Source organism: Catharus ustulatus, chromosome Z (assembly GCF_009819885.2).
Source record: "Catharus ustulatus isolate bCatUst1 chromosome Z, bCatUst1.pri.v2, whole genome shotgun sequence".
NCBI lineage: Eukaryota > Metazoa > Chordata > Aves > Passeriformes > Turdidae > Catharus > Catharus ustulatus.
Window position 1 is genome coordinate 21790360 of NC_046262.2, and position 27798 is coordinate 21818157.

The window sequence follows — 27798 nt, forward strand, 5'->3', positions numbered from 1 at the left end:
CTTTTTAATCAAATGTTCTGCTTTCAGGCTAAGGGGATAAGATCAAGGGATTGTACCAGAATAAAACTGTAATCTAGTGATAGAACCTCACTGGAATTGTGAATGAAACTGTACTTCTGAACTCACTTCATAAAGTACTTGATTTATTATGTTTAACTCCTAATAATTTAGATTAATCAACAATTTGTTCCTAGTAGAACAAGTTGTGGATTTATTATTATTATTGGGATTATTTTTTTGAACATATTTCCAAGAATGAAACTAAGACTGCGGAGGGGAGTAATGGGCAATTACTGTTACTGCCAATTTGGCATTTCTGATGCTGTCACTTCCTTGATGTAGATAAATTAATATTATGTCAGGAAACTGTTCAGTTTTGTCGGTCTCCTCGTTCTGTGGAAAATGCATGTAGAAACAGTTCTCATAGAACTGATCAGAAAATTGTTCTCTTGACGTTCATTTGTGCATGCACCCTTTTGCCACAAACAAGCTGTACACACTCTTAACTGGCTGCCCTTGCCCATCGTCAAGATTGGGGCAGACTAAATTTTGTAAACTAGCAGTTTTTTAATGAAGTAGCTTGTATACAAAATCTTAATCTTCCTAGGAGAAGTGTTGTGAATGTAAATTTTCTCAAGGAAGTAGTAAAAACTGCCTTAGTAAACTTTATGCTGGTATTGAGAGTGTTTTCAGGTATGTTGGTGTCTCTTCTATAGGATGTAATTGTGAAAACAAAACCTACCATGATTTAGTGTTATTCTTCACCACAGTATACCAAAATTAAATTGCCTTATAAAATGAGTATTAATTTCAGTTCTTTCTTGGTAGACAGTATTTACCTAATGTAAATAAAGAGATGGGGAATGGGAGAAAGAAAAGATACTTTGCTAAAATGTAATACTGTCTTGTCATGCTAAATGTGAAGTAACACCAGTGACAGGGATTTGCATTATCAATGCAAATTATTTTCTAGCAGTAAAGAGAAAATAAGCCCTGAAAAAAATCTGTTGTTTTTTTTTTAAATTTCTTTTAAAGTGAATTCTGTCTTACTGCTAATGAAATGAAAAAGATTTTGATTCCATCTCTTGGAAAGACTTGTTAAAGAAAGCATAAAGAATTAAGTTTGTAGTAAATTCTTTAATCTATTTATTGCTTAATGATTGTGTAAAGAGATAATTAGGATTAAGCATTTCCCTGGAGAAAGTCCTACTTTGATTTTGAAGTTTCTAATGTGGATTTTACTGAAGCTGTCATTCAGATTAGCTCTTGTAAATTCAACTATACCCAAAAATTCTGATAAAATTGTTTTTTCATCTTATTTGTGAAGATGAAATGGTGGTTACTGCAATAATAAAGGTATTTTCTTAATACTGTGAACATGGCAAAAGGCAAACAGCAAAGCCTGGTTAATGTTTTGTGACACTGAAGGAGAGGCCGTTTTAAATGATGAAATGGTGGACGTGTAGATAGAAAGGACCATGTTTTCAAAGGATATGAATACATGAAGGAACCATTTAAGTGTTACTACTTGTTAGGCGATAGGGCTGGGCTGAGCTTTTGTGCCTGTAGTTTAAAGGAAATAAAATTTAAGAGTCAGTGACTTAGGTTTGATTTAAATACTATAGGGGACATGAAAGCATAGAATCCTGGAATGATTTATGTTGGAAGGGATCATGAAGATCATGTGGTTCCAACTATATGTGGAAATTGCCTTGGCTGTATCTTGTCAGCAGAATATCTTTCTGTTTTAATTTGTATGTTTGGAAAGTTAAAGAGTTAATGTCCAATATCAAAATTCAGGAAACTGAAAGTGTTCCTATAGGATGGCTTCTGTCATTTGGTAGTGTGTTTTGTGTGGATCTTTTTGTGCTCAGTATTTCTGCAAGTTTGAATTACACTATGTGAAATTATTTTATTTTGAAATAGCGGTCTTGTTTGAGCTGAAGATGGGATGTTGAACTTAACAAGTTACTTCCTCATTCAGTTTTGTGAGGTGTCCTAACACTGTGTTGGTACAGAACTTCACATTAACTTTAGGTGCTGTTTGGTTGTGTAAAAGTTGAGTTACTGCTATGATTTTTTTCAGGCATAGCAGATACAGGATTTGGTAAGTTCTTCAATTCAGACATGTAAAACCAAAGTCTGCTCATTTGCAAGCAATATTAGTAAGTTAATTAACATGAGTCTCCTCCATATTTAGATGACCTGTGCTGTATGAAGACCTGGCTGTGTCCTCACCCCTTGTCATTTTTCTAATTTGAAAGAACTCTAAGCAAAGATTACTTGTATTTGGAATCAATCCTGTAAGCAGAAGGGGAAGCTGAATATGGTCTTTTCTGAAACGATGTACTTAGCGGCACAAACACAGGAGTGGAGTAATTTGGAGAGCTAATTATGTTTAAAAAGTCCTGTTGGGTTTGGGAATCTAATGTGAATGCATGCAGTACTTTGAATTGTAGTCTCATCTGTTGCCTTCCTCTCTATGTTCTGAGATTGGAGTCTTTGTCACTGGGTCACTGAGGGGTCACTGAACAAGAAGAATGAGAAAGTGGCCTACCTGTTTGCTACTTCTGATGTGGTGGAGGTGGGTAGCTGTGCACGTGTTTCTTGGGTTGCTTCTCTTGAGTGGAGCTCAAAGAAGATGATAGTCAGAGAAGAGAGGTGGGCTTCTACTGTGCAGCTAGATGAGGAAGTGCTGAAAAGTGCAAACATCAAACTTGTGCTCTAAATATAAAAGGAGAGAAGGAAGATGAGAGGAGCCTCAAGGCTCTCAAAGTCAAAATGCTGAAGAAAACTGGGAGAAAGCAGAGACATGCAAATAGGGATTTTCTATCTTCTCTCTAAACTAGAGAGAAGTGAGAACTTGTAAAAGAATTTTAAACATACATTTCAGTGACTGTTTAATTGAAGAAATAGATAGTAAATAAGATTACTTCACCCTTCGAATTGTGACTATACCAGCCCAATAGTACATCCCCCCAGTGATATTGTGCCATAGTAATGTGTTATACATTTGGTTTAGTTACTGTAGAAATTTTGGAAAGTTGGAAATCCTTTACAAAAGGCTTGATGATAAGACTTCATTTTGTGTAATTAAGACACTGCTGTAGGCAATGGGCATATTTTAAAGTTAAGAGCTCTTGAAGTGATGCAGTAAAAAAGCAGTTTTTTTCTTTCTTTTTTCTTCACCACTCTTGTATCTTGGTCCTTTATCTAACAGAGTAATTTTGAAATATCTGTCTTTAGTCTGACCTTCAGACCTGTTCAGGTTCTTTAAGCAATTTGAATTTTATGGGCTCAAACAGCTGATTTAATTGATTTTGTTACAGCCTGTTATTCTAGCATTGGGCATGCTCTTTTTTTTCTTCAGCAGTTGACCAAATAGGTTTCTAAATCCATCATGTTTTAATACAGCTGTCAGAAATTCAGTTCAAGTTCCAACTTTATATTGAATCGTGCAAGACAATTTCTGTGATGCTTAGTTAGGCACAATAAGTTGTCACATGCCAAAATGCTGTTCAGTGATTACTGTGCACCAGTTAAATCTAACCTTTTGAATTTTCAGCAGTGCTAAGTAACTTACAAGGAGTGCTTCGGGTAAATAATGCAGGATGCAGAGTTTCGTCTAGGAAGATGAAATCACAGAATGGTTGTTGTGTTCAGTGAAAATACTCATCTGTTTTTTACCTTGGAGGCACAGTGCTTATTAAATAACTGAAACTGAAAAAAACATGCAGGATGTTGTTAGGGTTTTTTCCATGGATCCCTTAAGGATTATAAAATTAAGATGAAAGGTACTTCAGTGACCAGTGTGTAATCCATACATGATGATAGAGTTTCAGGAAAGCATTTGCTTGCAATTTTGTAACACAGTGATTCAGGCTAGAAAATGACACACTGATTCACACATGTAGGTTATTTTTTTTCTTTAAAGTATATTTATGTACATTCTGTAAAGGATGTTTGCAAGGCTTTATGGGTTTGTCAGTTAAAGTGAAAATTGCCCCTTTAGAAATACTATCCTACATGAGCTTTATGCAGAGGAAAAACTAACTCCCTTCTCATCCCTAGAAAAGACTAGAAATTAGTCTGTATAAATTTAATTATCTATAAAATATTAGTGCTGATTATAGCTGAAGTAATATCAAAAGCTTAGACATGCAAGTTTGAAGAATTTACCCTCAGAAGATACCCTTTTTTCCCTGTTACTCAGAACTTCAGAAATCACATTGTAATTTTCTGAATGGAATAAGTAGGAGCAGTCTCCTGTGGAGTGGGCCATGCTTTCATTATATTTCCCTTCTCTTCCAAATTCAAAACTCTCCAGCAGAGTGGCTTTTAACTGTCAAACATAAAGTGATTTTCTCCTATACTGGAGGATGCCTCTAGATTAAAAGTCAAATGATACTTCAGTAATTGAATTGCCAAAGTTCTGTTCAAAGTAGAGCAGTTTCAGAGCATGTTGCTCTTCTTGAAGGCATTGCATTGACAATCCTGTCCTTCCCCTCCCAGGTTCATACACCATTGTGTTCTGTGGATGCACAGAAGACCTGTAACAGGGATCATAGTGACATTCAAACTTGCTGTCTTTTTTTGGAGAGGTAAAGTGAGAACAGGCTAGTGGGTAAATCCTTTAGAGTACTATGCTTGTGGGGCCATGTGTTACATGTGTCACATGGTTATTTTATTAACTAATGACTAATCAAACAATTTGCTCTGTTCCATTGTTGACTAAAAAGGGCTGCTCCTGCACAGCTTCTCTAGGTTAGTGCTCTCTGGTCCTTCATCAGTAACTGCTGCATTCCTACATAATGGTGTCCAATCTGAGCTAGCAAAAATAGTTAGATAAGATGTATCTAAATATTCAACAATTTCCTGTTGCTTTAAGTAGAAGTTGAGGAACATTTCTCAAAGGAAGTAGAAAAGGAAGAGGAGTCTCCTCACAGGATGCTTACTGCTTAAGATAGGAAGCCAATTTGATATCTTGAACTTAGACATTTCAACATTTTATCTAATTAAAAATGTTTTCACTTGATGTGAAGGATGATTGTGCTTCTTTCTCCTCCTTACTAGGAGAAGTATTTTTTAAAAATAGATGTGAGCACTGTGGGTACTTTGTTCTGTGCCAGGGGTGTGTGTTAGTCAAGCGTGATTTCATGCTGTGTCTCTTGCCCAGACACTGCCTTGTTTGCTTCTGCTGCTCTGCAGCTGGTGCTTGTTGTGAATGCTGGCAACTGTTTTGGCTGGCTTTGGTGCCTGGCTGGACCAGTGCTGAATTTTGACTTCCTCCCTGTAGGCAGGCAGCTCTCTTAGCATGACACGTTCATAATTTTTCAGCTTAGCACGACAGCTCCCAAGTCTCTCTGGGAGACAGTTATGAGCTCTTCCCTGCACGTGATTAACCTCTTCTGCTGCTTGTCTTTTTACTACAGTTTTCCTGTATTATTTTTAAATGCAGAGCTAGGAAAAAACGTCTTTTTGTTCACACTGTCATGTAGTACCAAGTGGCATACCTTCTTCTTTGGTGTGGTATGGAGTGTTAACTAACTGCTGAGGAACTGTAGCAGCACCAGCAGCAGAAGGTACTGGTGGTACTGCTGCTTAAGGGATGTATTGATGTTCTAAGGTTGTGTGTTTGAGATGAACAATAAGACTGTGCGTATGTCCGGGGCTCAGCTTTTCTTAAGTTTTACTTGTGCATTGCTTTGCCTGGTGAACTCTTCTAAAGAACAGAAGAAACACCTTTCTGTGTTGCATTGTCTGTGTGTTGAGTTGTGTTGTGTTAGAATAATAAAGGTATTGTTGGACCTATGGAACAGTACTTTTACCACTAACGTCCTTTCTGCATGTTCTTCATAGGCTTTTGCAATTTGAGCTGAGGTGTTGCACAGGCAGCAGAGCTGAAGTGCCAGCTCCTCTTGTCCAGTGGACTTCAGTTTGAAAAACAGAAATAAAAAATGCTCCACTAGTATCAGAAGTTCATGGGTCACTTGATGTTCAGGCTGTACAAAGAAGACTGATGTATTTCTGAAGCAAGGGCTGGCAACTATCAAAGCAGATTTCTATTCATCAGCATTTTTGGGCAAATAATGAGCAGTGTCAAATTTGGAATAGCATTGAATGCCTATAGTGCTGACTGCAGTTAACATAATTTTGCTAGTGGCTGGGGTATTAGCCTTGTTTAAATGCAGAAAAGCTGAATCTTTCCTGATAGGCGTCTTAAGAACCTAACAGAAAAATGTAGCAGAATCGGTGTCACTTGCTATTCTAGAGTGTTGCATAGGCAGAGAGATGATGTATTTTGCACAGCTGACGTTAGAACAGTTTTCCATGTGGCTTATTGGAATTATCTCTAACTCATTCTTATCTTGTCTTAACAGGTTAGTGGAGAAACAGCTCTTGGCTGCACAATAACACGTTAGAAGAGGTGCCTCTAAAAAGTTGTCGCATACTCTTCAGCTTCTTTAGAAGTCACAGTGCAGATTCTTGTGCCTATAGCCTTTCTAAAAATCTTTAACATTTCAGAGGAGGCAGGTCCTGGAATACTGTCATTCTCAAGCTGATTTCTTGGGCTCCTTAGAGGAAACCTTCCAGCAGAACTTCAGGTAGATGGTAATAAAAAAAGCAGCACAGCAGGAGAATTCTACAGAGTGTCTTGAAAAAAGCGAGTGTATCTTCCAGCTACATTGGAAGCCTTTTCTCTTTTTATTTTATATCCTGTTCTTGGGGATTGCTGGTTAATAATTCACATGTACTACATTTACCAATTAAAGAAAAATTGAATTTGAAACAGCAGTAGGTTCAAATAAATATATTTGGGAATCAGTTATTTCTTCTATTGCTCAGGAAGGGAGTTAAATTATTTAAAAAGTCCCTTCTTTATACATTTTTATTTTACATGAGCAAAAATTACCAATGGCTAATTACCATTCCTGAGAAATTTAACATTTTGAGGCTTTAAAACCTGAGACTTAAAACCAAAAAAAAATGAAGCCAGCTCAGGATGTAAAAAATGTTATTTAGTTGATTTGAGTGCATTCATGAAACTGATGACAGTCCTTACAAAGCACTGTCAAACCTTGTCAGAAGTGAAATATTTTGCTTTGATGTGTGGTGTAAAATGGCATAGCATTGTGTGTACAGCAAAAAAATGGGTAATTAAATATAGATGGAGAGAATTGGAATTCTTACTCAATAACAAAGAATGGAAGGTGCATCTGTTCCTTCTAGACTGCCTTGATGTGTCAACCCCTTCCACGCCCCTTGCAAGAAAATATGCAAGAAAAGAAGTCCTTCATTACATGGTACATGTACTGCTTGAGTTTACTTTTGGTTTACTTTTCCCGGCTAGTCTGTGCTCCATAATTGACTGCATCAGTATCACATATGAGTCATATAATGGATATTTGCCACACTCTATAGGGGAAAAATAATACTTACTTCTAAATGTCAGCTTGCAGAATTTCCTGTTTTGGTGAGAAGATGCATCTTGTTGCCTTGCCATGCATTGCTCTTTCTGACAGAATTCTCATAAGACAATTGCTTCTTTTTCCAGGAAAGCTATACTGATCAGGGAGTGAATAGTATAAGAAATACCTTTTCTGTTTGTTTTTTAGAAGGAAATTAACTTCTCACTTATGGGAATATAACGCAACAAAACTAAAGTTGGCTAAGTTGAAAGCAGCAAAAAGAGATCCGAGTTAAACCATGTTGATTCTTAGTAGGCTGTAACAAAGTTGAGATTATTATTGTTATTGATTGATATTGAGCTTATTATTGATATTTCTCTGAAGTCTGAGTTTTATACCAGTTGGGACCTTTAACTTCTTTCATTTACACGTCTTGATCTCAGCCTCAGTGCAGAGTCTCTTTCATTGCAGGAGTGATACTCTAAAGAGTTGCTGGTTGAACAAAGCAGAGATGTCCAGCAGCAGAGATTTGCTTGTTAATCATGACCTGCTTTATATTTTAAATAATCTTGGGTGCTTCTGGTTAACGTTTCCTAAGGGAAACTGGTGCAGTAGCTTGATGACTTCAATAAATCTCTGCCTCTAGAATGTGTCCCCTTTGTTATGAGTGGACTTTTTCTGGTTTGTGATAGCCTTTTAAATGCCAGTCTCTACGTACAGATATAGATGACCTGTTAAGTTTCACCTGGGATCCATCCAAGGATGCTGAGAGAGGTAGCAGAAAAGCTTGCCAAGCCACTCTTCATCATCTAGTATCAGTCCTGGGTAACTGGGGAAGTTCCATATGACTGAAAGCTGGACACTGTAATACCTATCCATAAGAGGGGCTGGAAGGAGGATCTGGGGAACTAAAGGCCAGTCAGCCTGACCTCAGTGTCCAGCAAAGTTACAGATCATCTGGAGTATGATCATACAGCGCCTACGGGACAGCTGTGGGGTATCAGACCCAGCCAGCAAGGATTTAGGAGGGGCAGGTCCTGCCTAACTCCTGCTCTCATTTTATGACCAAGTGACCGGCCTGGTGGATGCAGGAAAGGGTGTGGATTTTGTCTACCTGGACTTTGGCAAAGCCTTTGGCACTTTCTCCCACAGCATTCTGCTGGGGAGGCTGGCAGCCCGTGGCCTGGAGAGGAGGACTCTGTGCTGAGTTAAGAACTGGCTGGATAGTGGGCCCAGAGAGTGGTGGGGAACGGTGCTGCATCCAGCTGGGGATCAGTCACCAGTGGTGTTCCTCTGGGATCTGTGCTGGGCCCAGTCCTGTTTAATACCTTCACTGGTGATCTGGATGAGGGGATTGAATCTATCACAGCAATTTAGCAGATGACAGCAAGTTGGGTGTGAGTGCTGATCTGCTGGAGGGCAGGAGGGCTCTGCAGAGGTACCTGGACAGGCTGGATCAATGGGCTGAGTCCAACAACGTGAGGTTTAACAAGACCAAGTGCCAGGTCCTGCACTTTGGCCACAGCAATCCCCTGCAGTGCTACAAGCTGGGGACAGAGTGGCTGGGCAGCAGCCAGGCAGAAAGGGAGCTGGGGGTGCTGGTGCCAGCAGCTGAACATGAGCCAGGGTGTGCCTAGGTGGCCAGGAAGGCCAATGGCATCCTGGCCTGGATCAGCAATAGTGTGGCCAGCAGGAGCAGGGCAGGGATTGTACCCCTGTCCTGGGCACTGCTGAGGCCACACCTTGAATCCTGCGTTCAGTTCTGCTCCCCTCAAGTTAGGGAGAATGTTGAGGTGCTCAAATGCATCCAGAGGAGGTCAGCAAGGCTGCTGAAGGGTTTGGAGCACCAGTCCTGTGAGGAGCAGCTGAGGGAGCTGGGATTGTTTCTCCTGGAGAAAAGGAGGCTCAGGGGATACCTTATCACTCCCTACACGTGCCTGAAAGGAGGCTCTAGCCAAGTGGGGGTTGGTCTCTTCTCCCAGGCCACCAGCACAGGACAAGAGGATCCAGTCTTTAGCTGCACCAGGGGAGGTTTAAGTTGGGAGTAGTTCTTCATAGAAAGAGAGATTGGGCATTGGAATGGTCTGCGCAGGGGGGTGATGGTGTCACCATCCCTGGAGGTATTTCAGAAAAGACTGGATGTGACAGCTTGGTGCCGTGGTCTTGTCGACAAAACTGTGTTAGGTCATGGGTTGGACTTGATGAATCTCAAATGTCTTTTCCAACCTACTTGATTCTATGATTTTGTAAGATTTGCTCTCAAGTTTTAATCATATGTAATAAGCTTGCTTTTAAGGGCTTACAGTTAATGGACATAAAAATCTAACCAAAGAATACTTCCTTTTGGCATTAATTAGGGTCTTGATTAATTTGCTTATATTGTATTTTTATTTTTCACAGTCAAATTTTAGAAATATTTTGATTGTAATTCTCCTGGTAAAAAATAATAATTTTACAAGATTAAGAAAATTCACATGTGCAATTTTAAATATATGAGTTCTGCTTTGGTGGAAGGAGTACCAAGACATTATTAAACTATTATTTACACTCATATTGCTGACAATTTTTTCATTAAAAAAAAAAAAAAAGAGAGAGAAAGAAGTTTACCTCTTTGTTGTAGAGTTGGTAAGAAGTTGCAAGAGAGATTGGGCTATAACATCAGGAATCTTGGTAAAAAATGCCAATACTTTGCCCTGGAATACTGACAGAGAACTTATGCTTTAAATCAGTTTGATTATCCGAGTATTATGAGAGGGGAAATTAATTTTCATGAATTTTCATCTTATAATATCTGCATTTTCATACCAATCCCCATGTTGACTTTCAAATTGTCTGTGATTAAAAGCAAATATCAGTCAAATTAGCGTTGATTTGGTATTTCTAATCATAATTTTTAATTTTGATTTTGCAATAGTTTGTTACACATTAGAGGATAGAAACTGAGCTGGGAAGCTATATCTGATAAATTCACATCATTCATGTGACATCTTATTAGTAAATTCAAGGAAAATAGCAGGTTCTGGGATGCAGAGAGCTAGTTGTCTTTCCAGTACACCGATGAAATTATCTGAATGTTTTATAGTGTTCATAAGCTGAACTGTCAATGGAATTTTTTTAAACATGATACACTCTGGGCTTGTTAAGGAATAAATTCACCTGTAAAACTGCAGCTAGCTTCAAATTATTTTTATCACAGGAAGTATTCTTTTGTTTTGGCTGCAAGCATGTCATGCTTTCTACTTGTGTTGATAGGCCTTGCTTTTCATCTTGTGTAACATTGCTAAGTAATGTAGTTTTTCTGGAGAAGGTGATGTGTCTTCAAACAACTCAAATTATCTGTCATTAAACATGATCACTGTCTTTATGGGAAACTTTGAATGCTGCACGAAAGGGGGAAAACAAAATTACTGAACATAGTCTTTGTTATCTTTGTACCAGATTTTCTTGATTTTTAGTGTATTATTGAGTTAAGAGAGGTCTTACAGATTTCTTTCCTAATGATTCAGGCAATGTAGACAAAATCCATGACTTGAAGAAAATGTATTTTTCTCATCGCTTTTATTCTGCATCTCTGTTCTGTAAAATAAACAGGGAAGCAAAGGGTAATGCAGTGGGTCACTAGCTAACATCAAGGAACATTCCTGACTAGCCTGAAGCAGTCTGTTTACAAGTAGTTGATGTCTGAGTAAATAGTATGTAACGGAAGTGTTTAAAAAGCCTTAATTTGAAGGTTGTGGTAGCTTTTAGTGCTTGCTTTGATCAGACCAGGGACTTTTTTCCATACTGACATGCTGACCTTTACTTTGTGAGTTTTTTTGTTTCACTTCATCCTGATTTGCCCCCTTACAGAAGAGAAAAAACAAACAAAAGCTCCCCAAATCCAAAAACATTCCTGCCGCCCCAAAACCAAACAACCCTCATTGTCCCTCCCAAACCCCCGAAAACAACAAACCACCCCAAAACAAAAAGTCAAACAAAAGAAAACCCCAGAAAATCAAATCCAAAGTTACTGCTGCTGTCACTTGGTTTACAGGAGTCTGCCATGAGACTTGAGTAATTTAAGATGTTGCCATAGCTGTTTTAGAAGACAGCTTGGTAAAGAGTTAATGATCATCACTTCAGACGAAGGTGTGCTTTAAGTTTCTGACATTAGGGAAATTTTGACATTTTCAGTGGCCATTTCAATTTTGTCCTAAATGTGTATTTGGAAGAACTACTTTTAAGTTTTAAAACTGTTATCATAAAACGGTGGACAGTGGGTGGGAGCCTGCCTGGAAGGTGCTTCTCCATGGTGTCTCTTCTCAGCTAAGCTTCAAAACATTTGTCATGCTGTAGTTTCCTGGACAACAGGTTTCCATGGTGTATTTGAAATTAGCCGACATCTCTGTCCCAAGCCTTGTTTCACTAGGAGGTGGCAACTATGGTGGTTTTGTGGACAGAGGAGAGCTCCCCCAACACCCCGGCGAGCCCTGGTTGTGGAACAGGGGCTGGTGTAGCACTTCACTGTGAGTGAACTGCACTGTGCACCAGGGAAATTGCCCTAGGGAACATGGTTCACAGAAGATTCAGAAATTTCTCTGCTTAATGGATCATTTAGATATGTGGTTGCTGTGTACTCTGTGAAGGGCAGTGGGCAATTTTAATTGACTCAGTCTTGAATATTTTTTTCTTTTTTTTTTGATAATTGCTTTTGCTGAGCTGTGGTTGAGTGATGTCGTGAGGATGTGGGAGCAGAAGGATGGGCTGGATGACCGAGATTTACTTCCTGACTGGATTTTTATTTTATTTTATTTTTTAAACTTGGTGAATTTGTCCTTTCCTGATTCTGTCTCTGCTCTGTATTTCTTATGCCACATCAACCATGCTACCTTCACGTTTCCTTTCCTTGATGCAGGCTGGAAATGCAGTTTTTCTTAGTAATAAAAGGAGGACAGAGTTGGGATGGGGAAATAACCCATGAGAGAAAGGTTTTGGTCATCCTTACCACCTCACCCTCTACTCCTAAAGATGGGGCAGGAAAAGATGGCATTTTATCTTAGACTTAATAGTAACTAGGGAAAGACAGTCTTTGTAATACACAAGAACAACTGATATTTCAATCTGTACCACCTGATCACCATTCAGAAAATTGAAATAAATTCCTTTAAGTAATACAGCCATGATAGATATTGAATTACACTAATGTGAATATTAATATGCAACAGTAAACTGGGTAATTTTGAAACATAATGAAAAATATTATTCTTGTGAGACTCTGGGAACAAAATGGACTTTACCTGAGACATATTTGTAATTGTGATATATACAGACTTTAGAAAGCCAAAACACTGTAAGTGCATGGAAGGAATTCTGGATTCATTGGGGCCATCACTAAAAGCTGAAATGTAATTGTCTTAGAAGGCTCCATTACTTCAGATCCAGCTTCTTCATGGAGAAAATAAATATAATGAACAGTAAGATTTTACCTGGTGGAAAAATTTGGTTTTGATAGTAAAGAAATTACTAATTTATAGTGAAGTAATTTCCTTTCCTTAACCTGTGTGTGGGTGTCCAGATGATAAAACTGAAATCTTGGTTCATATTTGATAAACTTACTCCATGGACATTACATGGGCAGAACCTTATTAGAAGCTAAGTATAAATAGGCAAAGACAATTTATTTCATAGTAGTTTGTCTGTTGTTGTGCAACTGTTTCTTGGTAGATGTTCTTAGACGTATCATACTCCCCTAGTTAATCCTTGTGTCACCAGTGCTGTCAGTGTTGCAGTTTTATCTTGTGGGCTTGCAGTGTGTGAATTGTTTTCATAAGTAAATCAGAAAAGAGTACTACTGTGGTACTATGGTTTTTGTGTTTGATGGGGTTTTTTTAGTTTGCTTGTTTGTTTGTTTTTAAAATTCCTCTGGTTGCCAATATAAGCACATACATTTCATTGGTGATTTTTTTCCTTCCCCCTCAATTTATGCACAACAGTTGAAACAGTCTGAGACCTGAACTGCAGAACTACTATTTCACGAATACAAGCCACACTGAGTATAAGCCGCATTGCCGGGTGTTGGCAAACATTTCGTTCTTTGTCCATAAATAAGCTGCACCCGAGTATAAGCCGCTCTGTCATTCGCAGCGAGGACCCGCACGCAGCAAAGTTGCCAAATAGTAACAGAACTCCGTCAGGGCGGGGTTTACTGGCTTGGCTCGGGCCATGAGGACAGGGCTGGGTGGCCCAGCTCGGCGCTGCCACTCAGTGGGGCCGCTTGGAGCCGGCCACTGCTGCCGCTGGGCTCGCTGACCCCGGCCTGGCGCTGCCCCGCGGCGGCAGGGGGGGCACAGAGCCCACCGGCATCCGTGGCGGCGGTGGGAGGTGGGGATGGAGCCACCTCGCTCCTGCAGCGGTGGCATGCAGGGATGGGAGCCCCCCAAGCCGCAGGGCCAGCAGCACGGAGCCCCCTGCTTCCCCCCGAGCCGCGGGACCAGCAGGAGAGAGCTGCCCTGCCTTCCCCACCCCCTGTGCTGCCTGCATGGAGCAGCTCCACCCGCCACGCAACGGAGTAACCAATTTGTAACAACCGCATAAATGCAGGGTTTTACTGGCAGGTGCTTGACTTTGCAGTTTGCACTGACTTGGTTTGCACTCCCGGGGTTGAAAATGTCAGAAAATTATTCACATATTGGTCGCTCCTGAGTATAAGCCGCATTTCTGGTGTGGGAGCAAAATTTTGGTCAAAACGGTGTGGCTTGTATTCGTGAAATTACTGTACTTAAAAACAACATGGCAAGTAATTACTAAAGCTATTAAAATTATTAAAGTTATTTAAAAAACATCGTGGCAAGTAATTTTCTCATTCTTTGGATTTCCTACATTTTTTCCCCAAAAAGGAGGGAAACAAAAACCTTCTTGTTTTCTTGTCCAGGCTTGTGGTTATCCAGTGAAGTTCTTGCTTTCCCTTCTTCAAGAAACTTTTTTTGCCAGAGTATAGTTGTTAATTTTCAATCTTTAGCTTTCTCTGCCATCATGCCAATTCTGGATACTGTCATCAAATCCTAGATAGAAATAATAAATCATACATAGAATGCCTCCAAAGTGGTAAACAACAAAAAAGGTAACTTTATAGTATTTTGGCTCAGAGTCACACTTTAGATATTTCAAAATAAATATTCAAAAATTATGCATGATGTATATTTTCCATTCAGGAAACTGAGTTCGTAGCCAATCATCTACAAAGTAATAGCTCTACTTTCAGATTAATTGTTTTTAAAAAAACTGCACATTTGTTAGGCACTTCCACTGTATTTATCCTTAGTTGTTATTTTAAGGGCCGTAAAGAACGCCAATATCAAAACCTACCAGTTATAATCAGACTAAACAGTTCAGTCTTCCTTTCCTGTAATCAGTAGAAAATCTTAATTTGTTTGAGAAAGGGCAAAGTGGCCTTTTTTAATTTGGTCAGTGCTCAAGGTCATGCTTGTCAGCTGAATAAACATGAAAAGAAAACTATATTTATCTCCTCATGGCTTTTCTTGGAATTTGAATGGGGATGTTGCACTATTCATTCCAGAGCAAAATAGGTCAACTCTCTTAAATATTCCTTTCTTTCCCACAACTCCAATAGAACTAGGAAATCACGTTCCTGAAAATTAAAGTAAGTACTGGATTTCCTATTAGTTGTGCAACAAGCTTAAGTCTGCAAAAATAAAATAAGCTCTACTTTCTGAATTTGTCTTGTAATCGGGTACTGCTGTTCCAGTTAATGAAAAGTTAAAATACTTCAAAGTGGTAAATTCCTGTGGCTTTTAACATCTGATCTCACTTGCAGAAGTAAGTAAACCCAGAGATCAAAGAGAACTGTCATACATTGATCTTTTTTTGAGACTCTGCTTTTATAAATCCATAATGTTATAGAATGGAAAATGCAGAGCAAAACGAATCCCCTAGATGCACATTAGCTTCAATTGTGCTAGTAACAGTGATTGGAAATCTGCTCACTCTCTGTGAGTCATTGTCTTAGGTGATCTGCAAAGGTGTAGTGTTTTTTTTCCTTAACACATTCTGGCTCTATATAGGTTGGTATGTATTTGAGGTGTATACATTTATAAGTAAAATTTTACATGACCTGCCCCTCCCCCCTCCATTCCTTGTTAGCAGAAGAATGTCCACTTTTACATAGGAGATCTATATCTATATCTATGTGAAGGAATAGGTAAGGGATGATTAACTAACTGCATTTATCTGCAGGTGTGGCCATGTTTTTTCAAATAACAAATAATTTTGCTATTTCCATGGTTAAAATTCAGAACAGATGATGTAATAATGAAGATGTGCTAAAGGTATTTGAACATCATGCACAAATCTAGGCCATTTTTTTGGGAGTTTGTGATGTAAATGATTATCTTTTTCAGTGTATGTGCAAATTAGCTGCTTCCAGGGGCTGTTTCTTTTTTGACTTTGATCTGAAACAAGGAACTACTGGTTGAACTAGAAGAAAAATATTGTATGAAACGTCTGTGCTTAATTTTGCTTTATGCTTTGCATCAACAAGGGTACAGGGTTTTATTTTAAGATTTAAAAATCATACTTCCTGTGCTAATCTTCCTTCCATCTTTCTATCTAAGACTTTAGGATATAATTTCATGAGCAAAAGTTGCTTGGTAATTCTGAGAGCTGTGGGGCATTTTTTTTCCTTTGCTTGAGGCTTCAATAACAAATGGATTTCTAGTGTAGTAATTCACCTTGGACATTTCAGATCTTCTATATTGGCTATGTAATTTTGTACAACTAAATTCAATTGAGTGATGGTCAAAAAATCTCAGCTCTTTGGAGCATAAAGGGAGAGAGGTTTTGAAGGATGGAAGAAAATTCTGTCTGTGTATTTTATAGTCTTCTTTCACTTTTCATTTTCTTTGTAGTAAGTATTCCAGTCCCTTTTCTCGTAAGGAACATTTCTTTGTGTCTTTGATGCTCTTTATCTGTTCAGGTACTTACCCTGCCCAGTGTGGCGGCACATTTCAGTGTGTTGGCTGTTAACACAAAAACTGATGAATGCAAGAGTCGTGATTATGAACCATAAACCACCTTTGTAACCCCAGCAGTGCTGTGTAATCCAGTAACTGTGGCCCTAAGCTCAGGCAATTGTAGTCCTATTGTCTAAAAATGTTTGCATAAGGTCTTGACATACAGTTCCTAGGTATTTACTTGTATAAAATCTGACTGAAGTTGAGTGGTAAAGCCTGGGAACCATATTCTGTCAATCAGGGTCCTGTTGATAAATGGGTAGTGTTGTTTGGAGGTAGTGATGCTGTAGTGGCGTATTCTGATAAGTTTCTGGGCACTATGGTAAAGTATCTGCAGTGTGGACTTCTGTATACAGATTTTAGGAGCTTTGTGTCATCTGGATGATATAGGCTTTCCTCTCTTAAGATTTTTGAGCAGAGGTTGATGTAAGCAGGTGACTTCCATATTTACCTGGAAAGCAAACAGCTTAGGCCTGACTCATGAATGAGCTTGCAGTTGTTAGCAAAAGACAGCTTTCAGCTTCTCTCCTCTTGTAGGCAAGCTATTAAAGGTAGGATAGGAACTATTAGGGAATTAATTTTTTCATAAGGCAAAAGAAAGATGTCTCCAAATTGACTCTGGTTGCATAAATCCAGTGTTTCAAAACTGTAAAAGGATGATAAAATATATTCACGAAAAAGTTGAGTTATAATATTTAAAATTGATTTGTAGAACTTTTATGTTTGCACTTCACAGCTATAAGATATAATACCGATCTTAAGTTTTTACCATGTTTGTACCATGGCTTAGCAATTGTTATTTGTTCTGTTCTCTGTGCTAACAAATTTATTTTTGGTCTCTGAATATGTAAACATTGGCACTACTTAAGCCTGTGTGATTATGAAACAAACATGAGGTCATGTCAAGGCACACTTGATCAATACGATTTTTCTTTTCTTGACTGTAATGTGAAGTTATGAAAGCTCCCAAAGTGTACTGTACTTTTTGTTTGGAGGAGTCCCTAAGAGTAAAGCTTGGTCTGTCCAGAGAGTTGATCTTTGTATGCCTGATGGCATACCTGAAAATGCTGGCTGAGCTGTTTCTTAATAAATGAAGCCCTAAATGTTGTGGCCTTTAAACTGTGGTGAACCTAGGAAGGAGACTGCCCATGGAATTTGCTGTCTAGATGCCAAAGTGTCTTTAGTTGTCGTGCAATATGAAAGTAAAGCAGTTCTTTTTCCCTAGAGAAATTTCAGGGGAACCCTCTGGATAAGAATAAAGTTTGAGAAACAATTTTTTTTCTAAAATCTTGAGAACTTCCTCTGACTTGGATTTAGGACTTAAAGTGAGAAGGGCATGCCTTCAAGATATGGGAGAAGAATTTCTGAATTGCAGAATTTTAAGGGTCTTCTTTTCATGTACCAAACTCCCTCATTATGTTTGGTACTATCCTTAAGTACTATCTGTTCACTTACTGTGGTCTGAGTTTTCCTTTATATAATCATCTGAAGACTCTTGGTGAGATGTTGAGGTAGAATCTGATAGCAATGCTGCTGTCTCCCTTCTGTTTGCACTACATGTCATTTCTTTGGGAGGGATGTGGACAGGTCCTGCAGAGATCTGGTGGAACAGACTCTAGTGTAAATAGAATCTAGTGTAATAGCCTGGGGATGACTATGTGCCTCCTTGAGTTGGCTTTTTGGCACAGCATACAATATAGCATTACTCGCAATGTTAAATACTGGCTTCAAGTGAGGGGAGAAAGTGGGTGGATAAGTTGAGCATTTTATCCTTTGTTTCTTTTATTCCTTCAAGTTTGTGCATCTTGAGGGGGGGATGCAGCTGTCCAGTCAGTGTACTGTCTGGGCTTGGTTTTCCTGCTCTGCTGGAAAGGCAGAGCCTTTCAAAAAAGAGAAAAGCAGAGCTAGGGAAAGGTCTGCCTTTCCCTAATAACCTCAGTTGTGGTAGATTATTCAGTAAGTCATTGAACATGTATAGGCTCAGCGACTGGTAAGGTGTCTAATAGGGTCATGTCCAGTTGCCTGTTTTTCTTTACTCTTTCATGTCTGGAGAAGATGGAATCCTTTCCTTCTCTGGAGTCAGATGGTTTTCCAAGATGGAATCAGCTGGTAGAACTTGATGCTGTTTGGGCAGTTGTCTTTTAGATAGTGGCAGAGGAGAACTTTATTGACTGAGACAGTCTTAAGACTCTTAAACTCAGAGTCTAAAGAAGGTTATAGTGCTGAATTTAATGCAGACATTCTGCTGATCAGGCACTTGGGGATTTTTCTGTCAACATCAACACATTTCATCTAGACATTTTTGTGACTGGACTGTTGACTGTCTTAGAGGACCATTTTCTTAGTAGTGATGTTAACTACACATGCTGCTGTTGTGAGGACGCACATGCATCTGATGGCTGACAGGGACTGCAGCCTCACATGTTGAACTTCTCAGGATATCTTTCAGCAGTCTGTTCCTGAATATTTGCAGAACCTTAACTAAATGAGGAGAATGGGACAGAAATCTGGGATCAGATTTCTATTTTATGCTTCATTATAAAAATAAGTGGTTTACAGGCAGTGCATAATGAGCTGCATACCCCAAGGTCATTGTTCTGGAGATAAAACACCCGGCAGTGCCAGTCATCTTATGAGAGCAGTAAGAGGAAGCATATCTGCAATACAAACTAGAGAATAATGAAGACTCAAATGGTAATATGACAGTATTAAGAAAGTATTAAACATTCGGAGATTTGCATTGCTTCATTCCTGATTCTTCTTTGCCTAAAGAATAATGTGGCCTTGAGCTGCTTCCTTTCTTGTACTTAGACCTGTAAATTAATTTAATTTCTGTAGTCAGGGGAAGTAGTATCCTCTATGGAAGCATAGCGGCTACTTGTGATGATGTGTCATGGATGCAATAGTGAATCCTGACTGAAGCTAAGATGCCTATAAAGGGAGACAGATGAGCTTGAATCAGGCAGGCAGGTAAAGGATGGAATTGCCTTTTTCCTCTTACTCCTTGCTTCCTCAAGGCAAGAAGTTTCTCCCTTGCCTACCTCTTTGGGTAAGGTATGAGTATGGAAACTTAGAACCAGGAGTCTGAGCTAAGGTTTTGGGAACTTCTAAAGTTTACTGCTTTTGTAAAATGCTGTTACAGAGAAAATATATGTGTTAGTTTTGGTTTGCTGCTTGAGTCAGGATTTCTACCAGTACTGTATTTCTTAATGAATCTATATAATGTGTGTTTGAAACTACAGCATGATAGTAGCCTGGAAGAGATTTACAGTCTGTCACATTCTTTAGTAGTTATTCATGGAGAGTCTATTGTTTCATGTTTATTCTTGTGTGACCTCCTGGTGTGTGGGCAGTGTAAGAGGTGAGACTGTAGGAAAGGCAGTTTGATTGATAGTCTTTGAATGTGGCATGAAAAAATGTGATGCAGCGCCCTAAATCTTACTGCATGTATATAGTTGTGCACCTTTGCATCTGCAAAAATAGATGAAGCAGTAGTATTACCAGGGAGAGAATGGCTTTGGAATCTAAGTTAACAGCCTAAATATAAAGGATAATTTAGAATGATTACATTTCCTATTAAACAGATATGTTGTTTGTGCTAGTTCCTACATGATTTTATAAAATAAGAGTAGATGTATTTTTTATCCATTTTCTTTGTTGGAAGGTTGCTGCTTTCATTGTCTTTGGACAACACAGCGTGTACTTGTTAGAGGAAAGAATTCTGGATCCTGTGTTCCCTGGATGGGAAAGGACTGTGGAGGCTGTAGTTCTATAGAGTAGGTCCTTAACTGAGGTCTGAATACCTTAGTTTGTGGTACATTTGGGATTCATAAAAAGGGCCTGGAAGTGTTTGATATTGACCTTCCTGGGGAGGAATGTGCTGCAGAGATGTTGCATAGAGTTACTCCCTCCTGAGTGACTTTGATAAGGTATGCTGCTGATTGATTAGATGCTTGTGGTCTTCAGGAAACCAGATATTAAAACTGTGTTCTGCCAAATCAATTAGATACTTAGACAATATTATTATTTTTATCATCATCATCATCATGCAAAATATGGTCTGTCTTTTCCAAACAGGTAAGGTAACATCCAAGTTCTAGCCAGTGGAAGCTTAGTGTTTGCTGAAGTACAAATCACTGTGGCATAGCTTTGAGATTCAAAGTTATCTGACTTTAATAAGCTACTTATTGTTAGCAATCATTTTTTGAAATTGCTATGAAAATAAAGATGAGGTCACTAAGAAACCAATTTTTGTACTTCGGTTGCTGTGCTTTACCTGTATTTTTATTCTAATAAATTCCAAGTGGGGGATGCATCAGTCATGGTTTAATCCAAACTGATCACTAAGTACCACACAGCTACTCACTCACTCCGCACTTTCCCACTTTCCCACTGGGATGAGGGGGGAGAATGGGAGAAAAGTATAACACGTGTTGAGGTAAGAACAGTTTAGTACTTGAAACAAAGTAAAATATAGTAATACTAATCTTCATCTTGGCTTAAGATGATTCAATGTTTTTCTTTTTTGTGAAATAGTTTTATTAAATAACTTTTAAATTTAGTATTAAAGATGTCCAGTTAACACAGCAGTTGAACATCACTAAAAAACTGGGTTAACTCCCACAGTGATATGCAGTCACACAAGCCATAAATTTCAAAGCTTTTAGCACAGCATGTTTTTCCTGGTGGAATCTTGTTAGTATGGCTTAGCAAAATTGTTTTATTTGAATTTCAGGCTATGATTTAGTGAATTACTGTACTGTAGGTGATAAAGATATATTTAAAGGAGATTCTGTTTATGCAATAGATGAAACTAAAGAAATGTTCCTGATGTCATGTTAGATTGTTCCAAATTGCTTCTCCTAATACTTGAGAGAGCCTGAAAATTTAGATTGTGTGTTTTAAGAGAGAAGTTGTCTTTGGCCTTCTTTGTATGTATGACATGTTTGATGCCAACATGTCAACTGTTTGAATGAAAAAATGGTTGGTTTCCAGACAGCTTTCATTCCGTACCTCATCATTTTATTAGTCTTTTCATTCCTTGTGCTGGCTTTTCGTACTTTTAGATAAAATGCTCATTTTTCAAATCTGTGCTGTTATATGTTTTGGAAACTTTAGGTTTCTATAAACTGGCAAATTTCTAAATAAAAAAAGACATTTTTGTCCTCTAATAGCTTTAATTCTTTTTCAGATTTTGAAATGGTAAAAATGCTTCTGTGTTTTGAACCAACTGGTGTGGAATTGCTTTAGTTGATAATCTCTGTAACTATACACAGATTAAAGGACTATGTCTGTTTTAAAATTTTTGACATTGACTTAGACAACTTCTTTTGCTTTGTGAAAGATGTGGGGGTTCATTATTTTGGTTGAGAAGATGTGACCCTGAGAATATAGGATGAGGTATGGTGCTTACTTGAAATGAGTGAACCAAGCTGATTTACAAGTCAATTAAAAGTGCAGCTACCTTACAAGCATGAGATATCGAATAGTCCTTGATAACAGAAGGTGGTCCTTGTTCTCTTTTGACAGTGCGCCTCTTTTCCTAGTGGAAAGTGCAAAGAAAGTTGAAGTAAGACCCTAACACAGTGTGAAACATCGTGGGTAGGGTTTTACTTTTTTTTTATTAAATCAGGTTACTTTAGGAAAATATTGTTGTAAAACCCTTCTCTTTGAGGGGTTACCAGTATCTTGCGGATACTCTAGTGCTTGTGTGCTAAGTCCTACAATGTAGACATTTAAACAAAACTTGCATTAGATTCCTTATGAGATTCATGGTGATACCAATCAACTACTATAATTTAGTATACTACTAATCCTTGTAATTTAGAGAGTTTTAAGTCATACTGAAATTCTGAGGAACTGTGTGTAAATCTCTGAGGTGGTATGATCTATAAATAAATCTCTAAAAACCATACTTGATTTTTTGCTGTTAATTTTAGATTTTCTGTATGAGGGTGAAGAAACCATAGCAGCTCTAAACAATTTGTAAAAAATGCAGTTGTTGTTTAGATTTGGACGGTTTTTGCATGTCTATTTTGTGGTTCCTTGCACATATATACTTATATCTGTTCTTTCAGATAAAATGTGTGATACATTTTGCTGTAATTTCATTGCCTAATGGGACTTACAGGATTTTTTAAAATCTAGGTAGAGATCTTTCCTTTTCTCAGCCATAAATATAATTGTTTTAAATAGCTGCTTGTTTAATTGAAAAAGCCTGGATAAAAAAGGACAAGTAAGACTAAGTCTACTTACACTAGACTTAAGGTTTTACAGATTAAATAAAGAATTAAATAAATAGAGGAGAGGAATATTTAAAATGATGCAGTGTCACCCGTCTGTTTACGTTCTCACATGGTTTTCCTGGTTTTTCCTAATTGTATAGTACTACTTAAAGTCATCAGGTTAAAAAGAATAAAAATCTTTCTTAGGTCAGATAGTGTTAATAACGCCTTCTGGTAATGACAGACCTGGGTAAATTGTCTGAGACTGACAAATGGCAGCTTAGAAATGATTTGAAATGCAGTGGAGGCACTTAAAATTACAAACATAGTTCTTGAGTATTGTTCTTAACTACAAACCTCTGCCAAATGCAAACTGGATTGTGCAACCCAGATATTCTTACCCTTCTGATATTTTTTTCTGCTAATTTTACTAGTGAGGCTAAAGGAGATGCATCCCAGTCTCTGAATTCTGTGTTAGATGATGAAGGCAAAACTATAAAGCTATCAAATAATGCCTTACTCTAGTTCACTTTCAAACGAGTCCAGGAAAAGGGTTTTTCATGATAGCTATTGTTCGGTAACTGTGCGTGCTGTCTTCCTCAGCACCGAACGGGAAAGAAAGAGATCAAAAAGCCCTTGTCTGCAAGGTCTCTTGTGGCGAGGCTGCATTATTTAAAAACTTAGGAGTGTGTTAAAGGCAAACTCAGGAAAAACCTGTGTTTTCTGGATGTGCCTCTGCTGCTTATTCAGCTTAATTAAAAAATACGAGGAGATACGCCTACTGGTAATCATTACTAATTTGTGCTCAAGTTCACACATGCACATCACTGGTACATTGATCAAGTAAAGCGTTTCTTTTCTCAATCAGACTGTAAATTAACAATGCAATCCCTTCACATAAGTAATCTTGCTTTCATCTTGCATTGATTTATGGATCAACTTCAGCTCCATTACATGCTGAGAACCTTTTACCCTCAGCTCATTTCATCATGAGTTTCTCTCTTTTGTTTTGTACCTGCTTGGCATAAATGTGTTGTGGTTCCCTTTGATATGTTATCCTAATGAAAGTGATGCTGAATTTGAAGCTTTATGTGGCAAAATGGATTATTTAATATTTTACTGGTCTAAAGAAAAATAATAAATTGAAAATAATTTTTTTACTTATTATGTGTGAAGATTATATAGCCCATTTTTATGAGATACTTGTGAATTGCTGTGACTGAAATGTCCGGTTATTCTTAACATTGCTTACTAGTTCTTAACAAAATTCTTAGTAAAAAGCTGCATTTCAAATATTTTCCATTAGTCAGAGGAGTAATTTAATGAGTTGGAATTTTGTAAGTTGCTGAGAAGGTCCATCAAATGTTGCATTATGGTGAAGAAGCTCTTGCTGTGCTTGGAACAATGGTTTTTCAGAGTGGTTTGTTATGGGGAGCTGGTCATGGAACTGGGAATGTTTCAGCTTGCATTTTTATTTTTAATTTTGCTGTAACTGAGGGAAAAGTGAGACCTAATTGAGCATGGATGGAGCAGATAGACTTGAATAAACAAATAGTTTTCTGAGGCTTCCAAGATGATAGAATAAATGAAACCTTTATAGGTAGTCTAGGAGCTCATTGGTGAATGTGAATGGAAATAGATTTTATAAAGAACTAAACTGCTTTTGCTTCATTAGTATTCATGGTATAACAAAAAACCCGACAGCACACCACTCTTTCCAGAGTATATATATTCTCCTCTGGATTATTTTTTTCCATGAGACAAATGATGATGGTGTCAACAGCTGATGAAGATGAATAGGCTTCTTTCTTATGTATTTCAATTTTTTTTTCCAATTGAAAGTGACTTTGAAGGCTAGTTTTGCTAAATTTTCATCCTGCTAGTTAAAGAGCCAGATAAAATTCTTTCTTAAAAATCTGTGCAAGAGTGGAAGCATTGGAGAGGTTTGAAAAAGGTGTGGGTATGGATGCCTTCAGATGCACAGAGTATAAATACTTATTTCCATGCATTTGTCGTGGATTTCTTGACCTGTAAAAAGGATTATTAAAATAATTAAGGATGAAAATGTTGTCTGTAGTGTCTAAAATATCAAAGTTCTTTTCAGTTTGCTGTGTAGCTAATTCCTGCTTTCATTGAGAAATTAAGGAAATGCTCAGTGTGGCTAGTATAATATCTTTATCTAGAGCAAAGCATAGTGCATAGCTAATGCTACTAATGGCTCTGCATATGATAGTAAGAAAATGAATACAGCCATAGAAAACTGAAGAGCAAAAGCTGCCAGAGGGGTGGCTTTCTACAAGGGAAGGTAAGAAAATAGTACTTTGTCACAGTATTAATAACTTTTGTTTAAACTTGTGTGTTCCTACTGTTTAGCCGAAAACTCTCTCATCTTTGTTCTCTCCCACTTCTTAAAGTAGATAAACCAGTGAAAACAAAACAACCCTTTGGAGTGTGTGCTTAGGGTTAAGAAGATGTGATTTTTGCAGCTGGCTGTTCCCTGCCTTGCCACGTGGTTCCTTTGTGGGGATGCAGTGGGGTTCAGCCTCTGATGCTGCTCGGTGTCCCTGGCCTCGGGAAGGATCAGACTGCTTTGTTGATGCCTGCTCCTTAAACCTGTGTCTGAAATGGGTGTGTGTGAGTGTGTGTGTGGTTTTTCTTCTGCTGCAGGTTTCCAGCTCTTGTGCCTTTGCCCCAGCAAAGGTGTTTTCCCAGGCTCCAGGAGCTATCCACCAGGTTTGTGTCCTTGATTTCCCCTGCAGACTGAATCAGGAGTGCTTCTGCTGGCTTTCTTTTGATGCTTCCTGGCTGCTCTCTGGGTCTTTTGCAACAGGCAGAATGTGGCAGTAGTGACAGCGCATTTCAACACCCTGAAATGCTTTTTCCTGACAACATGGCCATCAGGACAGGAGCAGGAAGGGAGTATTCTTCCTGCTGCATAGCAGTGGCATGCTCTGCTGCACATCTGGGCAGCTAGGAGTAGATTTTCTTTTTTCACCTTTGTCAGATCCCTTTTTAAAACCATGGAAGCGAAGGTAAAAACACGAGCATGCTTCCTGATGCCTGGGCAGTGCTTAGAGGAGCTGTGCCACTGCAGAAAGTGGGATTTTCTTTTCCCAGATGGTACCCTTGCAGCAGAGCTGAGTGGGTTTGGCAGACCCCTGGGACATTGCTCTCTGTTTTCATGCTTTTTTTTGGTTAACTTCTCAAACAGACTTCCTCACAGAATCCGCTGTGTTGGATCTGATCTCTCTGTGTCCTTCCTAGTAGGGCTGACCTGTTGAGCTGCTGCAGCCTTATCCTGGCTAGCAGCCTGTTTGCAGTGCTTTGGCTTCACTTTTTTTAGAGTGCTGACACTGATTTCCTAGTTTGGAAGTGATGTGTTTTTGTGAGAAACAAAAGGCCTTAGCACATCATGTGCATTTCTGAGAAGATACCTATTACCCCTAAGTAAAGTGCTGTATGTTAACCATGGGTTGAACTCTGTTTATTTTGAACTGTGTTCTGGTTTCTGCTTTTGTTTTCAGGGCCTTATATGAGGTCTGCCAAACCTGCTATTTCTTAATCTCTAGTTGTTTGTTAAAGCTGGGTGTGTAAATCCAAGGAGACTGGGGGCAGGCTGAGTTATTGGAGGTAGTGCCTTCAATACAAATACTGTTCCTTCCTTTGTTTTCTGGAAAGGGAGCAGTCTATCTCTGAGTCTGTGTGTACAGGTGCTGCACACAAGAGGCTTTCAAGAACTGAAGGACTCTGTCATATTGTAACAAAACTGTTCCATCTTAACATGGGTAAAGTAATAGGCTCAGACAGCAGTGTGCATGCATATTTATAGGCCACTTTTTGGCCTTGTAGAATACTGTAAAAGCTGTGCTTCATTTTCTGTGCAATCATGTGTAACTATGTTTCTGAGAAAGGACTGGATGCAACCTCATTTTTTTTTTAACATAGCCATAGCTGATACTTCAGATTTGTCTGAGTTGTATTTATTTACTTTTAACTGACCGGACATCAGATTTTTTTTCAAGAAAAATACTGTTGTTTTAAATGCAGATTTGCATTTCTAGAATGAGTGGGAAGTGGGTAGCAAGATAATGTGGTTATATTTGTATTGATCCTTAGCATAATTCTTAAAATGTTTCTTTACTACCTAGGATATAATAGGTAAGATGCTGTAGGAAAGCATCATGACTTTGCTGATGCTCTTTATGCAACATCATATGTTCAGCATAATAAACTGGACAATTTTGAACAATAACTTTAGTTTTAAGCACTGTGTTTCTACATATATGTGGGATGTAAAATCAGTAAGTGCAAAGGTTAGAAGTGATGATTTGTGACTCATGGAGCTTTACTGTGGATTTCTTTTTTACCTTGGTAAAGACATGTTTGCAGTGCCAGTTGCAGGTTGCATTCATGTGTAAATCAAGTGTTGCTGTATGAATGATTAGCAAATTTTCCTATGAACAAGACCTTTTCTGTCTCTAATCCTTTTCAGTCCTCAGTGTGCCTAGGATCTTACTAGCTCATGGGCTGGTGTCGCTGTCCTAACAAGGAAACTGGAGGTCATGGGCGGAAGTGAGATAATCCAAGGCTTGAAGTGTAGACTAGAATGATTTCACCTGGCTGGAGAACTAGAGAGGCCTTTCAGCTCAAGCTGAGCAAAACCTTTCCCATGGTGAGACAGTGGTGAATTTAAGACGTGTGGGATATAAGTAGTGAGCTTCCTTCTTGATCTATGGTGGTGGAAAAAATGCCTTCTTGTTTTTGAGGAATTGTGATAGGGAATGGGGCAATAAATGGGATCTTTCCTTGTCCATTGAAGTCCTTGTGGCCTGTTGAGTCTTCCTGTGTATCCAATCTTCACCTTCATTATCCATGACTTCTTGGAAGTGGTGCTAGTTTTTGGAGAAGTTTCCTTTTATCTGTGGGGTAAGTTATTTGTGGTTCTTTGTTCTGCAGAGGCTGCTCTGAGAACTGTGAATATTCAGGACAGTTGTGTATTTCTCTAAACCCTACTCAAAACTAATGCGGATTAATACTACTTGTGGGTAAAGGGAATGTAGAGTATTTCAACCATCAATTTAAATTTAAATTGATTTGAATGGAACTGTTGACAGTATTGTTCAGCTGATGTGTTTGATGCAGGTTTGTGGAGACTCA

The 27798-nt window shown here is 38.5% G+C and overlaps 1 protein-coding gene across 7 annotated transcripts in view; it reads left to right on the forward strand.

The window, feature by feature from the left end:
* The window catches only part of MAST4 (microtubule associated serine/threonine kinase family member 4), a 290337-nt gene that overhangs the window by 26556 nt on the left and 235983 nt on the right, over positions 1-27798 (forward strand). The window contains exon 1 of one of the 7 annotated variants that reach the window (XM_033085239.2): positions 25328-25374. The exons of the other annotated variants lie outside the window; for them this stretch is intronic. The gene's annotated coding sequence lies outside the window, so the exon portion shown is untranslated. Of the gene's footprint in view, positions 1-25327; positions 25375-27798 lie in introns of those variants that run through there. 7 annotated transcript variants of the gene reach the window in all.